Raw genomic sequence first — 16,096 nt, forward strand, 5'->3', positions numbered from 1 at the left:
GTTGGGCTCTTTAACATGCAACTTGTAAGTCTTGAGGGAAAATGCTACAATGAAGAGCCAAGCATTGCACCCAAATAAAAAAGGACCAAGAGGCTAAAGTGAAAGGGTGGAAACCCTAATCAATGTTGTATATAAAATTGAGAAAATATGATAGTTAAGTCTTTTGTAAGAAAACTAGCATGGCGTTCTCTTTCTCTATCTTCTTATCTATTCTTCCACCATAGCTTAAGACCAATTGAGAATGATGGAGTGAGCTTTTGAGGGCTTCTTGATCTTAAGGGTGTTTGGAATTCTATCCTCACACTCTCTTAAGTGTTCTATTCTCTCGTTCTCTTTTCTTGCTTGTGTTTTTGGAAGATGATTGATCAAGGGATATATACTAACAAGAGCTACAAATTGTGCACTACATTTGAGAGACCATCTAAGCTTCCTTCCACACACATTTGGATTCTAATTATGGAACTTGAGACATTAGAAAATTCCAAAAAAGATAAAAAAACATTTTGAGTTTTTTTGTCCATAGAGAAAAGGAAATGAAAGTAGAGGTGTTAAGAAAGGGGTTTGAAATCAAATCTATAGCTTTTGCTTTTGTGCACTTTGGAAGTGGATTTTTGGTATTTGTAAAATTAAAAGCGCAAGCAAATAGAGAGTGTGTGAAAGGTAGAGCCCAAGTGGAAGTATGTAAGTAGACGCAAGAGGAAAGCAAGAGCTATGGTAGATGGGGGAGAGAGAGAGAGAGAGAGAGAGAGAGAGAGAGAGAGAGAGAGAGAGAGAGAGAGAGAGAGAGAGAGAGAGAGAGAGAATGTGGGAACAACAATCACAATGTGTGACCAGTCTTCCCTTATTCAAATGCCACTGAAAGAATAAAAAATGAAGTGATTGTGATGGGCGATTGTCACTTATAGTGTACAGATATGCCGCAAGTGTTAGTGTAATGAATACATGGGAAGTTAGACTTAGGTGCCTTTACCCCCAACAACCTCCCACTTAAAGACAAATGTGTTGCTAGTGAGGAGAGAATAAGAAAAAAGTGACAAAGGACGATTGTAAATAAAATACAATAGGATGATGAAATACGTCATCTCATCCAAATTTTCTCATCAACTTCCTAAGGAAAAGTGCTCCTTGAGATACTTTTAGTGAGCAGATCTATAGGATGTTGGTCAGTTGAGATCTTGAAAAGCTCAATGGATTTGTCCTCAGATAAAGTGGTAATGCACCTCAATGTGCTTCGTCTTCACATGGAAGACTAGATTCTTGGCCAATTGAGTAGTACCCATAGAATTCAAAGGCTCTTTCTCAACTTGAACACTAGGTGTTCCCTACCTTTTTCCTCAAAGCCCTTAGGTTGTTGCATATAAATCTCATCATGCAAGTCCCCACATGTAAGAAAGCTGTCTTGACATCCATGTGATAGAGGTCTAGATCAAGCTGTGCAACCAAAGCCAAAACCAAGTGCAGGGTAGTCATCTTGATGACAAGAGAGAAGACTTCATTGAAGTCAATACCATGCTCCTACTTAAAACCCTTAACACATCCAATCTAGCCTTCTAAGGTGTCTTGGGGAATCTAGGGGTACTCTTTAATTTGTACACCCACTTGCATGGAAAAGTATGTTTTTCACTAGGAAAATGAACCGAATCCCATGTATGATTGTTTTATAGTGAGGCATACTTTGACTGCATAGTCCTCTCCTAAGAGTGACTATAACCTCTATGCATAACCTCGTCATAGGTAAGAGACTCATTAGAATTTTTCACCATAACCATAATCCATAGAGGGCGTAAATCAATCAAGTTTACATCTATCACTAGTAGACCATTGCAAAATAGGTTGTGGGGCATGTACCTCCTATCTAATCTCATGGTCTTGGGACACTAGAGTATCACTTGCTATCTATAGGCTATCTAGCTGGCTCTATAGTAACAGAAGGCTCCTCCTAAAATAGCACCTTGCATATCTCAACAACTTGCTAAGGCTACTTATGCATTTTCTCCTCATGGAAAACAACATCGCTATGGATGACCTTCCAAGCCTGTGGATCCCATAGGCAATAGCACATCTCACTTGCATCCCCATAAACAAGAAATATGCATTTCATGGACTTAGGATCTAGCTTATTGCACTTTTCCTTGGGAACATGGCAAAAAGCCTCACAACCAAAGGCATGCAAATGAGCATATGATGGAGGTTTTCTAGACCATACCTCCTTTGCAACTTGATAGTCAAGAGTAATGCATGGGGATCAATTAATCAAATGTATGACAATAGTAATTGCCTCAGCCCAAAAGTGCTACATAAGCTTTCTAGCTAAGCATACTATGAAATTGCTCTTGAATCATCCTATTTATGTGCTCAACCATACCATTTTGGGATGGGGTGATCAACTGACGCTTAATACCCCTTTCATCACAAAATTGTCAAAGGCTTTAGATACATACTCACCCCCATTGTCAGATTATAGGCATGCTAGCCTATATCAATATTAGTTCTAAAAAAAAACAAGCCAACACTAAAAGGTAGCCAAGACCTCCAATTTTTTGATTATGGGGTATGCCCAAACCTTATGGAAGTAATAATAATTGAAAGTAATGAAATATCTCACACCACCTAACGACTTGCAAGGCATATTTCCATAAACATCAAAATGAATAAGAGCCAAAGGCTCACCTATGCATATACTACCAGACTTTTTATGCAAGTTAGGAGTCTGCCTACCACAAAGACAATGATCACAAGAATCAAAACACTTATAGTTAATGGGAAAAATATATTACAAGTGGGTAAGATTTTTCATTCCCTTTAATGATATGTACCTAAGGCAATGATGCCATAAGGATACATGTGGTACAACAGCCATTGCTAAAATATTGTCAATAAATATAAATATCAAGTAACGGATAAAGAGTGTCTGATTTGGCACCTCATGCCAAGACAATATTCCCACAAGTGTCCATGAGGAATCACCAAAAGATACCACATAACTTGCATCATCTAATTGTCCAAGCTTTTGGTCAAAGCCAAAATATGGCATGCATCATGCAAAATAAACATATTGCTTGAAGGAAACTACATCTAAACATCTCCAATATCAACAACATCCAAGGCCAGTAGGACATTACCCAATCTGATAGATCCTATCATGCTGCGATAGGAGTGGAACCACTTTCAATTAGGGGTGGCATGAAATGAAGCCCTTGAATCAAGCAATCGATACTAAGCATAGGTAGATGAGGCATCAATCAACTGTGAATCATCAAGAGAAGAAGCTACACATATATAATCATCATCAAAATTAATTTGCATGACATTAGTCTCTTCAATCTTGACACTGGACTTACTAGAGACAATGCTACAATCATCATTCTTTTCTTGCACTTTACCCTTTCCCTTTTCTTTGTACTTGTCATAACACATTTTATGACATTGTGGTGGAATATGAGCCTGCTTCTCACAATATTGATAAGTTAATGTAGACTTATGCTCATGGGACTTATTATGAGATTGTCCACATGATTGAGAATGAGACTTCTAATTATCTCTTCCATAGCGGTCATTACTACTTTCACAATTATTTTCTTCAACTGTCAAAGTATGAGAGGTGTGGGAAGTATCAACATTCTTTCCATTAACCTCTTTATTCAAGAGTGTACCCTCTCTATATCCTACAATTTCAACCCATTAGTAGGCATATTTACACACATAGCAATATAGAATGTGTCCCATGACTCAAGCAATGCACAGAATGTGTCCCATAGCAATATGGAATGTGCCCATGACTAGCAAGAACAAGGGAGGAAGATTGTCCTTAAATTTAGTTCCTTACGAAGACAAGTGGTTGGAAATAAAATGAAATTCATTCAAATGGGTAGACATGGAGGTCGTCCTTTATACAAAGGTCCATGAGCTTCTTTAGCCAATACATTTAAGACATAGGACTCTACTTGTCATAGACATTGCAAATCTTATCCCATAACTCCCATGTGGTCTACCCATTAGAGACAACATTATAGTAGACAAAATGAGTATCAATTTACATAACACAGCGAATTCAGCCTAATCCTCAGTATCAAAGTGTTTGAGTTTTACACTCTCATATCTCAATAACCACATATTCAAGAATTTGGAATTTTTCATAAAGTTTGGGAATTTCTAATGTGATTAATATTTGGACACATGGTTAAATCTTATCCCCTTACTTGAAGGTGAAAATTTTCCTAAATACTATATAAGCAATCCCCCCAAGTCCCACTCTCAAATATGTGTTAAGATTTAACCACTTTGTCAAATCTTTATTCTTTATTTGAAAGTGGAACTAGGGAGATTCTCAAACTCTCTAATATAGTATTCAATGGCTTAATCTACAATTTATGGCATTATAACATGTCAAATTTGTGTCTTTTAATAGTTGTAATTTTTCCCATCCAACTTTGCAATATTAAAGATAGCATTGTCATTTGATCCAACAGCCATAATATAAGAGATGAAAGCATAATCCAAGATAAATAGGCTATTGTAAATGACAACAAAAAATCCCAAAATCATAGCCAAATCAAGGGCTGAGCAAGAGAATTTTCCAAAAGGATGAGTTGTCCACTAATTGTAATCAAGTAACTGTAAAATCCAAGAGACTAATCTCAGATAGGATGTATAAAATTGAAATGACAAGTTGCTATAGTAAAATATAGAAATATGACAAGAACTAGGTGCAAACAACCAAGAAAGAAAGACCAGGAACAAGTGAACATTGAAGACTGTCACAACTACAATGTATCTATAACCGTACATGTAGTAGGCATAGATATCATGCTTATAGGAGATCTCAATTTAAAGAGAGGAGAGCTGCCAAATGCATAACCCACTGAGAAAAGCTCAATGCATAACCCAAAAGCATATAAATATTACTGACAATACATTGATAGACATAAGTGCTAGGCTCAAAGTAAGTGATCAAATCAGCCTATTGTAGGGTGACTGTGTCCAATATATACTAAGAGAGCATGTATAGAAAGTAAGTATCCCGTCTTGGTGAAAGTTAGCTCAAATCTAACAGCAGAAATCAAAGCTCTGTATAATATCCAAAGTAATGCAGGTAACTCCCACTCTTGGACAAAATTGAATGCCAAATGAGCAATGCAAGCTTAAAACTCAAGTACGTGACATTCGACTATCCAAGATGCATGAAGCATAAGCCGAGAGCATAAAACCCAATAGATTTTCAAGCTCGCATAACTACGTAAGCCAAAAAAGTAACCAAGACATATAACCATAGCCAAGGTCAATGTAATGGAATAGACTAAATCTTAGCTCAAAAGCATGCCATAACATATCAGGAAGTATGTATAACAACTGAAGTAGTGGTACATCCATTGAGTATCATGTAAATGCTTAAGCTTTTCACTAATAAATGCTTGCTACTTTGCTATTACAACACTAAAATAATAGTGAAATATGAGCTATTCCAAGCTCAATCAATCCCAAATCATAACCATACCATCCAGGCACCAAAATAATATCCGCGAAGCATCAAACATGCATTCTAAAATTCATTATTTGTTGTCCAAGTCATAACTATTTTGCTTTGTGTGAAACAAAGAATAGAAAACTACACAAAATCAACTCTATGAGTGCCCAAATATATAGCTCATATTGGATTCTTCCTTTCTAGTTATCAAATTCGTAAGTCCAATATTATATGCAAAAGTTATGGTCAAAATATGTCAGTGCTCTCAAGCTACCATAGCTGATCATGACTTCTGATCACAACTTCTACAATATGCTTTGTATCCACTCAAAATGGATAAAATGCTTGCTCCTCAACTCAATAAGCACTCAACAAGGCTCAACTTGGGAAGCTTCTCAACAAGCATGGAGCAAGCTAGAACAAGCTAAAAGAAGGAAAGTCTCAATGCATACCTTGAGAGGAAGAAACAATGGTTGCCATGAAACCTTGAGTTAAAGCTTTGAATCCAAGCTGAAGCAAAGGATTAAGAAGTGCCTTGAATGGTTGGCTTTTATATGATTTGAAAGATAGAGCCTAGGTAGAAACATAAGAAGAAGTAAGAGCAAAGCAAGAGGTATGGAAGATGTGTGAATAATCAGAGTGGAAGCCAAGATTGAAGTGTGCACAAGAGGGAGATAAGAGCTCAAAAGTACAAGAACAAGTCTTGCTTATTGAGTTGCTCATGAAAGTACAACTTGGGTCACTCTCACTCAAAGGTTGATGCAGACCCTTGGGCTATTTATTCACACCTGTCTGCCCTTATCCACTCTTGCATAAGGAGAGTTCATATGCCTATACTCTCAACACCCCCCTCAATGCCAGGTGGCATTGGAATACAAAGCATAAGAGAATGCCCCCCCTTAACCCAAACTAGGATGCCTTTATAGAATAGGCTTACAAGGATAGTTATTGTCACTAAATTGATTGCTTATTATGCATTCTCTATTAAATAAATTTATGCCAATAAATTAATGACTCACTTTTCTTTAAGTGTTGATGATGATATAGCATGTCCATGAGACCATTTAGAGACCAGTATTCCTAGTGCATCACTTAATGGGGTGATCAAAGCACTATGAGGAGGATATTTGATACAGGCAGTACAAGTTATGAAGGGGGAAAGAAGTGTCTGCCAAGTGTAAGAGTGTACACGAGAACCAACGAGTTACACATAAATGAAGATGGATTAAGTTTTAAGAAGAGGAAGTGCATTAGCATTGTGTATATGTATTTATGTGTGCATTTGGGGACGCCTGGGAACGATTACTTGTGTGTAATGAGCATTGCATTCATTTGGGGTCATCCTCTCCCTTACAAGTCAAGGTTTAAGGTCTTTTATTTCATTAAGAAAGACAAGAGAGGTAATTCTCTCACTAAGAAAGACAAGAGATGTGATCCTCTAGAAGTGAGGAGAGAAGTGATTTTCTCTTTCTAAGGTCTAAAAAGACATAAGATTTTGTGTGGAAGTCAATCTTAAGGTTGAGGCCCAATGCAATTTTAATGAACTCTCCTTAAGATGGTTGTATGGACCACAAGTTAAGAGTACAGTTTGAGAAGTTTTTCTTTTTAAAAAAAGACATGGTGAATCCATTTTTAAAATATCTTGCAATAGAAAGATGATCTCTAAAAACAACAAGATCTACAACTTTCGTGTTGGACGTTTTTTCATCCGAACAATGCACAGTGAGATATCTCAAAATTAGTGCTGCAGAGTAGGTCCTGGAACAACCACATCTTGCGTAAAGATCAACTCAAGTCTCTCTCCAATAAGAGAAGCTCTCGAAAGCCTATAAAAGAGGAGGCTCTCCTTGTGTGTGGGGGAGGAGGGAAAGGAAGCATCACTTTGCATGCATCCAAGAGGAGAAGAGAAGGTGCAAGTGCTGCGGAAGCTCTGCTGAAATCAAGTTCCAAGCGGAGAAGAGAAGGTGCAAGGGCTGCGGAAGCTCTGCTGAAATCAAGTGCCAAGAGGAGCCCTACACATATTGTGTACGAGAGAAGGAGACTCAAGAAGGATCAAAAGGTTCCAACTTCCAAGTTGTGCAAGTATTAGCCGGTTGCATACCGTGATCTTATTTCCAATATTTACAAGTAAGAACTGGCTTATGTGTAACAGAGGAGCTTGCTCCTTGTTAATAATATAACTCCACAAGGTGGGGGGGGGGGGACTGTCCCATCTTCCAGTCCTCCCTAGTGTGTTGCCAATTTCTCTACCCCTCTCTCTCTCTCTCTACATCTTTCTTTTCTCTCATCTATTCTCCCTCTTTGCCAGCATAATATTCACCATATATATTTTAAGTATATAAGAAAGTCGCGTGTGTATCTTGGATCATATAACAATTATAGGCAAAAGGGATACACGACTTAGCAGAGTTGATCATCTGTGGATTGGGAGTCAAAATTGGCCTCCAATTCCTTAGGTACTTCACGATGGTTAGGAAATTTACTGGTAATATGTCACGTCTTCTTGCATTTATTACCTTTCATCTTTTCTGGGTATTTTTTCCAATATTTGTTTACAATATGCCCCTTCTTTTTACAAAAGGTACACTTATTGACAACTGTATGCACCAAGACTAGGTCACAGGATGTTGGAGTAGATGTCTGACTGGTGCTTCCTTCTTTGTGATTCCTTTTTTCTTCATCCAAACAAGATTGGATGGTATTTGCCAAGGTAGGATTGGGAATATAAGTAAGGGTTGTTACAAGTGTGGGAAATACCTTTTTGACTACTTTTAACAGAATGGGAAAAGCATCCTCATCATTGATTGGTGCTTGCACTGAAGAAAGTTGTGTCATTAGGTCTTTCATATGAGAAATAAATTTTCTCATGTCTTCTTCTTCTCTATATTCCAAGCTGAAGAATTCAATCTTAAGGAAAATCTTAGTGTTTTTACCTGTAGCACCAGAGAGCTTTTCAAGCTCATCCCATTTTTCTTTGGCAGTGGAAAGCTCATCAACATGATGAATCAAGGATTCATCTAAGTGTAACATGATTATTGCTTGAGCACATTGATCATCCTCCACATCATAAACATTTGTAGAATCAACACCTCTAGTCCCTTGAATGAGAGGCCAATAACCTCTCTCCATCATTTTGTACTTAATGAGTACTTGCTAGGGGTGAAAGTCTCTGCCCTCAAATTTACGAATGTGAGGACGAAGGTCGCTTACTACTTGCTTAGTGCAAGTAGCAATGTCTAATCCTTTACAAGGGGCCACTAGTGCAAGGATGACAACAATGTCGATTTTACAATTAAAACTTCAAGGTTGAGAATGGTTGAAAATCATACATATGGAGTATTTTGAAATAGGACTTAGGTGGTTCTTGCCTTTGACCAACCCTTTTTTGTGCTTGATTGTTTTCATTGGCTTTAGTGAGGTGAACTTAGACTGCACTTCTGGCTCCTCCTGATAATGTGACCTATTAGAGGAGTTCTTGGTGGAACAAGGCTGATCAATCAACTCTATGTTAATCAAAGGAGAGTACAATAATACTCATTTCTCTGATTTACCAATAGCAAACAATAAGAAACATCAGCTGAATGCATCAATAGTGCTAAGAAGCACTTGTACCAACTTCCATTCTTCTACTCATAATGAAGGTCGATCTTTACGAGCTTAGTGGTGCCCATGGAATGAGAGGAAACTCTGCATTTGAGCTCCACAGGTTAGTTACAGATCTTAGTGACTAAAATCACTATTGATAATGCCTAGATTGACTAAAATGAGAATAAGAAAGCTTGAAGCTTCCTAGCTATGGCTGCCAGGAAACCCACAGTTAGGGTTTTACTGATTGTGGGTATTAGAGAGGGAATGAGGTCAAACCCTCTTAGAGGGATATGGCCCATTGAGGGAGCTATGAAAGCCCTATGGTAGCCAGGGAGATTGGATCACCTATTGATTGTGCCATGCTCAGAGATGTCACACTGGCCCAGACTGTGCCTTTTTTGCTATTTCAGCAATGCCACCCTCCTACGCCCACAATGTCGGGGTTTCTTGTGCCATGCTGCTGCGCCTCTTGAGCTAGGGAGGAGATCTTCAGAAGGGATCTAGAGTTGAAATGCTCTCCTTTTCTTTCCCTAGTTCCTCCAACAGAGGTGGGTCAAGCTATGGCTATGGAGGTCAAGAGGCAAGAAGCAGAAGATGAAGGCTCATGTGCACTTAGTGGTGTAATGAGGCTGAGGGAAGCTAAAGGATCAAAGGTGGCTCTGATACCATGTGAATAATCAGAGTGGAAGATTGAAGTGTGCACAAGAGGGAGAGAAGAGCTTAAAAGTACAAGAACAAGTCTTGCTTATTCAGTTTCTCATGAAAGTACAACTTAGGTCACTCTCACTCAAAAGTTGATGTAGACCCCTGGGTTGTTTATATAGCCCCAATTGGCTAGGGTTAGGGTTTTCCCTTCCCTTAGGACCATTTGCACCTGCCTACACTTATCCACTGTTGCATAAGGAGAGTTCATATGCCTATACTCTCAACAAGATGGAGCAAGAGAGCAAGAGAGAGAGACACCATATGTGGGAATTCCAATAGTCACAATGCGTGACTAGCCTTCCCTTATTCAAACGTCACTAAGAGAATAAAGAATGAAGTGCATGTGATGGGCATCCACCACTTGCAATGTACAAGTGTGCAAAACTTTTTAGTGTAATGAATGCACACGCAGTCAGGCATAGGCGCTTTTACCCCTAACACTTACACATATAGAAGAAGAAGAAGAAGAAGAAGAAGAAGAAGAAGAAGAAGAAGAAGAAGAAGAAGAAGAAGAAGAAGAAGAAGAAGAAGAAGAAGAAGAAGAAGAAGAAGAAGAAGAAGAGAGAAAAAGGAGACAAAAGGGTGATTTGGCTATGAAGAGGTCATTCTCTTGTTGATCAAACAGACATGGCTCTTGTAGCCTATTTGGCATTGATTTCCTTGTTTATTTTTATTCAGGGATGCTCTCTCTCTCTCTCTCTCTCTCTCTCTCTCTCTCTCTCTCTCTCCTCATCCTCTACTCTAGGCCACTAGGTTGTTAGGCCGCCCTTGGCCATGCATTTTTAGTGAGTCTTCATTAGGTCATTCTACCTTTCAACTAGGCCAATCAAACCCTTGGACTATGGCCTATTCAGATACCTTGTAGAACTCTACCAAATAGCCTCCACTAAGCATTAGGTACTCATCCCACTCAGGCCTCAATCCAAGTTTCTTGGACACTCAACCTATTGCTAAGACCATTCTAAGGCACTTCGCCACTGAGATAGTTGACCTAGACCCTTGATCAGTACTCATCCCTTGGCCATGCTTAGTTGGCCTTCAGCCCCCATATCACTTAGAGATAGGCACTTAGCCTAAGGTTCCAAGTCCTCATCTACACTTAGTTGTCCTAAGGCCTCTCAACCCATCGCCCAACAAAGGCCTCTTGACCACTAGACCCTCAGCCTCTCCAACCACATCAACCACCCCTTCACCAACCAATATGGCCTTAAGCCAATAGGGAAAATGATGGCCACCCTATGTCACAAAGCACTTAGACATAGGCCCTAGGTTGGTCACTCATCCCTCAACCTAAAACTCAAACTCCAGCCCACATGGATTAATTGGCCAACCCATAACCATTCAAATGGGCTATTTGGCCTCTTGGCTTGTACAAGACGTCTTGGCCAACTAAGACCTTAATCCCTCAGGCTCCCTAGATGACCACTTATGCTATCATAGCCTCTCAAACCAATATCCCATCTTCATGTTGAGCCAAGACATGTAATCATGGCTTATGGTCCACATGGCACAGTACCCATGTTCATGCTAAGAACTTTCTAAGCCTTAGACTAGGAAGAGAAAATTGTTTTTTATTGATTTTTTAAAAAAATAAGTTACCTTCAACTCAAACACGACTTACATCCTTGGACTTACATCACTTCAAGAGCTTCTACTCTTGTCAATCACACTATGTGTATGCAAGAGCATCATGCTGATCTAGGGGTATTGTGTGTTGAATTGCCTACAAAAGAAGTTACCTCATCTACTTTTGGATAGGAATGATTGAGGTACCATCTAACTAAATATCTAAAGTTCTTTCCCCCACTAAGACCTTTGCTCACATTGGACACACAAAACCTATCCATCCATAGCCCATTTAAATTGTAGAGGTCCCAAGGCAAGCTAAAGGCAAAGTGCACTAGAGCAAGTAAAATATAACATATGCAAGTCTTTCCTTAGCCTCATTGGGGTATTTCATCTTGGAGGTATCCTCTTCATGCCTCGACTCCCTTACGATCACCAACAACCAAGTGCTTGTGTTCGCAAGAAATTAAGCCCAAGAGGAGACAACCATACTCACAAAGTTAACACCCCCAAGGATTTATCATAAAGGTCGTGACCCATAGTGATTGCACCTAAGGATTCATTGAGAATCTTGAGCTAGACCACCTTGAGATGCCTTCTTTTGCACATGTAGCGAGAGATATTAGTAAGGAAATAGAGATAGTAAGGTAAATACATTGAGAGGTCATATTTGCTACCTCTATATCTCCTAAAGCTTGACCAACTACACCAATGACCATCTTGGGATCCTATAACTTTAGTCTTGTGTCTTTATTGAAAAGGGCCATGATGTTCTTACAAAGGGGACCCAAATGCATTGGTTTCTTGTAATTTGATGACGGGAAGTTCTAGGCTTAGGAAACTTCAATCATCACCACACCTTTTCTGGCATAGACTTATGCAAGTAGAGGAGACCTAGTGGGGGTAGTATGTACTTTGATTAGCACTCAAAAAGGACTTCAACCATTTAAAATAGACATCTATTGGGTTGTTGGAGCGTGGAACAACTTAGATTCTTGATTTAGAGACTTTGTAATTGTTACATACACAACAATAATCAAGTTTGTTCTTGGTAGACCCATAAATAGGTGAGGGGATTTATAAGCATTGCATTGGAACCATTGTGTTAGCCATTTCTTTTTGCATGTGGGAGAATGTCAAAGAGCTTCCATGCACCACTCATAACCTTGAGAGGATGTTTCACTTGCATCACCAAACAACCACAAGGGTTGGCATCCTAGAATACCACTAGGACCACTTGCTACACCTCTATGTGGCTTAGAGTTAGACTTGGATAGCTATGTATCAATATTCTCTCCAACTCAAAGAACTTGAAATTGGTGAGGTATGCTAGCCCCCTTGGTCCTTGATCCCCAAGAGAGAGTGCTAGAGGCCCCTGAGAAGTGAACTTTAGTAGCCAACCCAAAACCATTTGTATATTTTCATAGAACCATTCTGTGTGAAAACCCTGACTGGATGGGCTAGCTGTTAGTAGTAGTGACTATTAGACCTTTTGAATTGGTGCAACTAGAACCTCAAGAGTGACCACCCTAGTTGCATACTTAACTACATCAACAACCTTGGAAAAATGTGACTTTGCCTCAGTTAACCCATAACAACCCTTGAAAAGTGGTTGGATCATAAGGGAGAGTATCTAGATTTTGTAGTGTGTGAATGTAAGAATTGTTGTTGAATCCTTATTTTCATATTTCACATTTGGATTGGAAAGTGAACATCATATTTGAGAGCCATTAGCATGATAATACTTGCATTTACATTGAGACACACTAATTGTGAGAGAACCAAAAGTCTAATTGTGTACATTGCACTTGCATTCACTTGCTTAAACTGATAAGAAGACTAGTTACAAAAGGAATGTAAAACACATAAAGGGATAATTCCAAGGAACAAAAAGAACAAGTTAATTAGACCCCAAAATCAAATGCATGTGTCCTAATCACTAATAGGGAGATTAAAAGAAATTGAGAAACATAGGCCAAACATTAGCAACCCAAGAAACTTACCATCACAATATAACAAACCATTGTCAAGGAAAATGCACTTTGAAAATTTAAACTCACGATTGGAAATATCCTAGAGCTTACATGCAACAAATACCATGGTGCTAAAGGAGCCTTAATAGCTGAAAAGGGTAAGTTAGGTGATGACTTCCTCACCACCTTGTGTAAAAAACTAAAATATGATAATATTCTAGAATAAGGCATGTCTCTCTCAAGAATCACTGTCTTTTTCTCTCTCTAGAATCATTATCTTGTTCTCTCTCAAGAATCACTGTTCTAACTAGTCAATCTTATTGAGACCCTAGTCACATAAGAGGAATCATGAATTATGTCAATCTGGAGCTCAAATGCGAATAGCCTAGGTTTCAACCCATTGAATTTCTAATGGATAGCTAACCATTATTAATGCTATAGACAAATATACTAGATAGAGCATGTAGGGAGGATGGAATGAGAAACACTAGTAGACTTAGAAGAGAAAATAAGAGTAGGGAAAGGTCTACTAAAGCAATTTGCTAGGTTCACAAACAAAGTGATTATTAGGCAAATGAGATAGGCCAAATTGAATTAAGTCGAGTGAATCTTACCACTCATAGGAAGAACAAGCTAGGAGGAAATGGAAATAGGGAGATAGCCCTTGAAGTAGACCTCACCTTGGCAAATCTTGACCGAGTGATTGTTGGACAATTCAGCCCTTGAAGTAGACCTCACATTGGCAACTCTTGACCAAGTGATTGTTGGACAATTCAATCAATGAAAGAAGTAGTGCCCCACTAGTAGCCTCAATCCTAACCCAATTTGGAATAGCACTCAACACAAGAAATCAAAAAAAAATTCCAATGGTCACAAAACAAGTTGAAAAGTACAAGGTAGAAGATGATCCCTATAGATTTATGGAGTGATTTGAACAAACCTACGAGGCCAATAATCTCTAGAACATTGACAAATGAGCACAATCTTTTGAGCTCTATCTGGGGAAAAAGGGAAAATTTTGATTTACCAACCTAGAGATGTTGAGTGCAATGATTTTGATGTGCTCAATGATTCACCAACCCCATTTGTGTTTTAGGGTTTGCACCCCACTTTTGCATTTTCTATAGCCCTAGGAATTAGGGTTTGCACCCTCTCTTGGGTGTTTTGCCCACATTGTGGGATCTAGGTTGAAGCATACTTTGTCCTTAACCTAAATAGACCTAGCCTACACTAATATAATCACAAATACATATATACAACCCATACAATAGTTGGGGGTGTGAGAAATACAATGTGCATAGGTTTGTGAGCCTAGTTCTCACAAAATAATACACCCATGAATATAATATGGTGTCTATGAAGTACAACATATAGTATAAGTGCCTAAAAATAATAGATTGAAGTACTTCAAAAATAATAATCCATCATTAAATAAATTTGAAACTTTAGGTTTGACTTTGCTTTGATCTTCTTTGACTTTAGCTTTCACAAAATAGTGTTAACAAGACCCAAGCCATAATTTTACATGTCTAAGAGCACTTAACCATCGTCTAGGTAAGAGGTCACATATAGAAAATTCCTGATTTCAATGGCATGAGAACTAGGGGCTTTGTTCAATTTTGGTAATACTCACAATGTAGGGTGCAAATCTATACGAGTATGATACAACAAGCATCGAGAGCCCAAAGGTATGGGTAAGGTGATTCCCTTTTAGCAAGACCAATATTTTGTATTTATGACTCTTTATGAGCAAAAAGATTGAGTCCAACTCCTCATCTCTCACTCTCTTTGAACTAAGTGTGGTGATTGGTGTATCTATAGCCACAATTGCTTACAACACGATCATCTTTGTTAAGTGCTAGAATGTTATTAGCAATTGTTAGGTTTGTAGGTTACCTAAGGTTGATCCTCCTGGATTGAGGTTGAGGCTCTTTGTTGTGAGATAGACCTAGGGCTATCCAATTAACCAAAATCCATTAATTCCAATGTATTCCACATGGTGATAATTGGAGCTCGACCTTGAGCAACTACTAAATGTTACCTTACAATTAAGTGGTCGGGTACATTACATGTGGTAGAGTATATCTTATACATTAATGCTATGTAAAACTTATTGATCCTACATGAAAATTCCATAGAAACTTTTGTACACTATGGTGCAATTAAAAATGTAAATATACATCTTTTTTGGTAAAAATTCTTACTAAATTGTCGTAATTTTTTCATACTCCTTTAATGATTTGTCTAGCCTTTAGGAGTTCTTTCTACCATATTAGACTTTATCTTGGGCATTATTCAAGAAGAGAATGATTATTCATTCATTAAAAAGTATGGACAAACCTTCTATTCATAGTTTGGGGTAGCAAAAATTTGAATGGACATGCTTCTTTGATGCTTAGTCACTAAAGGTTTAATGTTGGGATGATGTATTAATGCTTGGAAATGCTCTATAGATTAATTAGAGCTCATTTTGATAAGCCATTGGAAGGTTTATTGATGTGAAAAATAGTGGAAAATAAGCATAAGTATTGAATATGAGTGAAATACAACCTTTTATGCCACTTGGGAATGCTCTTGTATCATATATATGCTTATCACTACTAGTTATATAGGATATGATCTTCTTTGATATTTAAGCCTTGATTTGAAGCTTCTTTACATTCATATTTGGTAGAGGTTGCATTAGTTAGCAATCTTTTATTTAGAGGCTTGGAGATTCTTATCATTTATATGCTCTCAAATGTATTACTTGGTATCATTGGGCTTCTAGATGCTATGATGTGTATACCTTTAGCTTACT

This window comes from Lygodium microphyllum, chromosome 27, assembly GCF_053477565.2.
Source record: "Lygodium microphyllum isolate KBCC chromosome 27, Lygodium_microphyllum_v1.1.10, whole genome shotgun sequence".
Lineage (NCBI taxonomy): Eukaryota > Viridiplantae > Streptophyta > Polypodiopsida > Schizaeales > Lygodiaceae > Lygodium > Lygodium microphyllum.